The following is a 6,000-nucleotide window of genomic DNA, read 5'->3' on the forward strand; positions in this document are numbered from 1 at the left end:
GGCCAATATCACTGATGAACATCGATGCAAAAATTCTCTAGAAAACACTAGCAAATCGAATACAACAATACGTTAAAAAGACCATGCATCATGATCAAGTGGAATTTATTCCAGGGATAGAGGGATGGTTCAACATCTGCAAATCAACCAACGTGATACATCACATTAACAAAATGAAGAATAAAAATCACATGATCATCTCAAGAGGTGCAGAGAAAGCATTTGACAAGATACAGCATCCATTTGTGATAAAAATCCTGAACAAATGGGAAGTACTTCAACATAATAAGGGCCGTATATGACAAACCCACAGCTGCTATCATTCTCAACGGAGGAAAACTGATAGCTATCCCTCTAAGAACAGGAACCAGACAAGGATGTCCACTTTCACCACTCTTATTTAACATAGTATTGGAAGTCTTAGCTAGAGCAATGAAGCAAGAAAAAGAAATAAAAAGTATCCAAATTGGAAAGGAAGAAGTGAAACTGTCACTGCTTGCAGATGACATGATTTTATACATACAAAACCCTAAAGAATCCATCAAAAAATTTTAGAAATAATAAATGAATATGGTAAAGTTGCAGGATACAAAATCTACATACAAAAATAAGTTGCATTTCCATGCACTAACAATGAAGCAGCAGAAAGAGAAATTAAGAATACAATCCCATTTACAATTGCAACAAAAAGAATAAAATACCTAGGCATAAACTTAACCAAAGAGGTGAAAGATATGTACACTGAAAACTATAAAACATTGTTAAAAGAAGTTGAAGACACAAGAAAATGGAAAGATATTCCATGCTCTTGGATTGAAAGAATTAATATAGGTAAAGTGTCTGTACTGCCTAAAACAATCAACAGATTCAGTGCAATCCCTATCAAAGTTCCAACAATATTTTTCACAGAAAGAGAACAAAGAATCCTAAATTTATATGGAACAACAAAAGACCCTGAATAGCCAAAGGAATCTTGAGAAAAAAGAATAAAGCTGGAAGTATCACACTTCCCGATTTCAAAATACACTACAAAGCTGTGGTAACCAAAACAGCATGATTCTGGAACAAAAAGAGACACACACATCAATGGAATAGAACCAAGAGCCCAGAAATAAATCCACACATCTATGGACAGCTAATTTTCAACAAGGGAACCAAGAACATACGATGGAGAAAGGAAAGTCTCTTCAATAAATGGTGTTGGAAAAACTGGACAGCCACATACAAAAGAATGAGAGTAGACCATTATCTTACACCATACACAAGAATTAACTCAAAATGGATTAAAAATTTGAATGTAAGACCTGAAACCATGAAACTTCTAGAAGAAAACATAGGCAGTATGCTTTTCAACATCTGTCTTAGTAGTGCACTTTCAAGTACCATGTCTGACTGGGTAAGCGAAACAATAGAAAAAATAAACAACTGGGACTACATTAGACTAAAAATCTTCTGCACAGCAAAGGAAACCATCAACAAAACGAAAATATAATCTAAGGTTGGGAAAAGATATTTGCATACCATATATCTGATAAAGAGTTAATATCCAAAATATATAAAGAACTCACACATCTCAACGACAAAAAAATTAACAACCCAATTAAAAAATGAGCAAAAGATATGAACAGACACTTCTCCAAAGAAGGTATACAAAGGACAACAGGCACATGAAAAGATATTCAACATCATTAACTATCAAGGAAAATGCAAATCAAAACTACAACGAGATATCACCTCACACCCGTCAGAATGGCTATAATTACCAAGACAGGAAACAAGGGTTGGAGAAGATGTGGAGAGAAGGGAATACTCATACACTGCTGGTGGGAGTGCAAACTAGTGCAGACACTATGGAAAACAGTATGGAGATTCCTCAAAAAATTAAGAATACAACTACCACGGACCAGCCCTGCTGCATGGGGGTCAAGTTCACACATTCTGCTTCGGCGACCCGTGGTTCGCCGGTTCAGATCCCCACTGTGGACATGGCACCACTTGCCAAGCCATGCTGTGGCAGGCGTCCCACATATAAAGTAGAGGAAGATGGGCACAGATGTTAGCTCAGGGCCAGTCTTCCTCAGCAAAAAGAGGAGGATTGGTGGCAGGTGTTAGCTCAGGGCTAATCTTCCTCAAAAAAAAAAAAAAAAAGAATACCACTACCATATGATCCAGCTATTCTACTGCTGGGTAGTTATCCAAAGAATATGAAAACACAAATGCATAAAGATACATGCACCTCTATGTTCATTGCTGTATTGTTCACTATAGCTAAGTCTTGGAGGCAACCTGGGTGCCCTTCAAGGGACAAATGGATAAAGATGTGGTATACACAATGGAATACTCCTCAGCCGTAAGAAACAATGAAATCCTGCCATTTGTGACAACATGGATGGATCTTATGTTAAGCGAAATAAGTCAGAGGGAGAAAGACAAATACTGTATGATCTCATGCACAAGTAGAAAAGAGAAACAAGAGTCACACACAAACAGAGATTGGATTGGTGGTTACCAGAGGGGAAAAGTGTAGGAGGAGGGCGAAAGGAGTGATTAGGCACATGTGTGTGGTGATTGATTGTAATTAGTCTTTGGGTGGTAAACATGATCTACACAGAAATCAAAATATAATCATGTACATCTGAAATTTATATAATATCATAAACCAATGTTACTGCAATAAAAAAATGAATTAAAAAACCTTTTGTTTGAGAAAGGTGATTTGGATTATTTGGGTTTTTTGGCCAGTTTACATCCTTCTCCAATTAAAACAATTTTAGGATCACACAAATTTAAAGAATTAACCAATAAAAACATAAAAGGATTAACTGATAAAAAATGTTAAGAGGATTTGAGATTAAATTGTTTTCTTTTATATTTAATTTCTCTCTTTCATATAGACAAAGTGATAGTAATTATGCTTCTGAACACATTCCTAAAACACATAAAATCCGATTCAGTGTGGTTAAGCAATTAAATAAATTTATAGTATGATGGAACTGAAAAGGTGCAATGAAACAGCTCTGAAGTAACATGGCCCAATCAAGACTCCGACTCTATTTGTCTTTGAATCTCTTTGCTTTGTTTCACATGTTGCTTCCTTTCTCCATCTGTTATCAAGATGACTGGGCCATAGCAGACCAAACCTCAAGGCACATGTGATAATATTTAGAGGTTAAGAGACAAAAGCAAGAAAACTCAGTACTCTCTAAAAATGCATCCCAGTGATCTAAATTGTTACATGTGATTTTGTCAGAACCAATCTTGTGTCCAGAAAAATACCACGTACTGTTTGACTTAAGCCTGGATTCCCTTAGATCTACCAAGTCTCCCACTGCAGTGTATTGATGTGTTACCCCTGAAGTATGTGGACTGTTTCTTGGAGAGAAAGGATGATAGAAAGCACCCTGAAATGCACACACAACACATACTCATTCTTTCTCATACATTTAGTAGTTAGTCTGTGCTCTATCTTTATTTTACCTTATATATAGTTTATGTGGTGATTTTTAAAAAGTGACTACCAACTCTGACACTGCTCTCATCAGGAGGCAAAGTCTATGACCTGTCCCCTTGAATCATGGCAAGCTTGTGACTGTTTTGTAGGGGAGGAAGACGTTTCCTCTACCCACTGTGGATTCTTCTGGCCAGAGAACCAACTAAATTCACATGAGACAGAATAACAGGAGAAAATTAAACAAAGCTTCATGACATGTATACATGGGAGAGGCTCAGGCAACCTGAGCAACTTGCCAAAATGGCTGAAGCCACCACCTTAAATATCATCTTCAGCTAACAACAAAGGAGGATGTTGGGGGTGGAGGGGGAGTCAGGTATGGGAGATTACCACACAAGTACAGTAAACAAACGCAGATTTAAGTCCTTGCCTTCTGCATTGACAAGAGTTTCTAGAGATAAGGTCATCCCCTCTTCTTCCTGGTACAGAGAGGGAGACACCTTTACAGATGGAGATTTCCTTTACAATGTAAATGTCTCTTAACAAAGGGTAAGTAAATTCTACTTTTCACTTGCTTTCCTGTCTGCAGTTTATTAAAAGTAACCAGCCCCAAATAATCCTCATGCCAAGGAGACATATCTTGTGGTGGCCAATTCCAGTCCCCCACAGTTTCAATCAAAAAAGTAGGGTTATTGATCTCTGAAGTTACATCATTAAAGTCCATTCAACCTCTTCTTGGTTCTTTGGACATTTTCTCTGCAGAAGCTCACTCTTGGAACCCAGTTGCTGTGTCATAAAAAGCCTAGCTACCTAGAAAGATCCTGGGTAAGTCATGACAAATAGAAATGGCAAGTAATAGGATATATGCGAATATATGAGGAAGCCATTTGGTGTAAACCTAATTCGGCCTGACTTTGTTTTTTCCAAAAGGGCCTGACCATGGCTTTTGAGCATGCATTGTATATCTGGTTTAAACATTTCCTATGGCAAAAACGAATGGCCTTAAGATAAAGGTGCAACTTCCCCACTCATTGGCATTTCCTTAAGGATAAGCATCTTTCCTTAGGCTAGGAGCTGATTGCTGCACTTGTCTTTGGTCACCCAGCTCACCTGTGACCACCCAGCTCAAGACAACAGACCTGCCACCCTGCTGTGTTCACTGAGACAGCAGACCTAACTGCTGTTTCCATCAATTGCTGTGCCAACAGAGCAGTCTCGCGACTATTGTAAAAGGGACATTTCAATCATATGTGAAACATCCTATTTGGGGGTATATAACCACTCTGTGCACCCCGCTTCTTCGGTTCCCTTTCTTTCTTTGGGAAGAAAGGCCCCAGGCCATGGTCCTCAGATTGTAGCTCAGAATAAACTCTCTCAAATTTTCATCTATAGACTGGTTGTGGATTATTTTCGTTGACAGTCAGCAGTCTCAACTGAGCTCAGCTTTAGTGCCTGCCATGGGAGTCTGATGATTCCAGCCATCAACCATTTGAGTCACCCCCAGCTACTTACAACTTCCCAGCTGGGGGCCCAGATTTCATGGAGCAGCTGTGAAGACATCCCAAGACAAGCTACCCCAGATGTGTGTTGAATTTCTGACGCACAGAATCCATGAGCATAATAAAATTGATGTGACTTTATGCTAGTAAGTTCGAGGTGGTTTTTTACAGCAGCATATAACCAGACTGCTAATTTGTCTCTAGTGAACAGGAAATCCATTAACTTAGAAACAGGAAGAAAGAAGATCTGAAAATAAAAGGAGTTGCCAGGCATTTAAGCCATTGCATGTTTTGAGAGGGGAGGATGGTGTTTTTGAAATGGGATGATGGTAAACAAAACCCTTGCACTATGTCTAGTATCACCCTTAATGATCCTAGTTGTGCACTGTCCAGCTGCAAACAGTCTGCTGCCCCTAACATTCACATCAAGTCACTGGTTCTCAGGTTTTACTTTATAAACAAGAAATGTGATGCTCCTTCCCCTTTGATCGCATGTGTCAGTATTATAACTAGCCCTGCATAGTTGTTTATGAACTATCAGGCATTACTTCCCCTCTAGGAACTTACCCAAAACATGGTACACACTCATGTTCAGTGTCAAGGAAATGGGACCCTTTTTTGACTGGATTCCGTGAAGCTTCTGGAATTAGTAACATGTTGACGTAAAAATAGCTCACTTCACAAAACCTTAGCGGTTAAACCAATATCTCCAGCCCAGATTTCCCAATTTCTCAGGGGCCTTCTTTTCCTTTGTCACTAGACTTTTTTTCTGGACCTACCTTGGTCCACAAAAAAACTCTTACGACCTTCCAATGTAAGGGAACGTGTGTTCTCAGTACAGCGACCAGAGGGAGTATTTTAAAGTGTTTTGATCATCATTCTTTTCCTCCAAAGCTTCCCTGGCTTCTTGTCTCACTCATAGCAAAAAGGCAAGGCCATCTGAGCCTTCCTTCTTCTTGCTTCTATTACCTATAATTGGTCTCCAGTCTGATGAGCTCCTTGCTGCTCCAAGCAGAAATCTGGTGAGGCCCCGCCTCTTCGTATTTGCAT

This window comes from Equus przewalskii, chromosome 27, assembly GCF_037783145.1.
Source record: "Equus przewalskii isolate Varuska chromosome 27, EquPr2, whole genome shotgun sequence".
Taxonomy (NCBI): domain Eukaryota; kingdom Metazoa; phylum Chordata; class Mammalia; order Perissodactyla; family Equidae; genus Equus; species Equus przewalskii.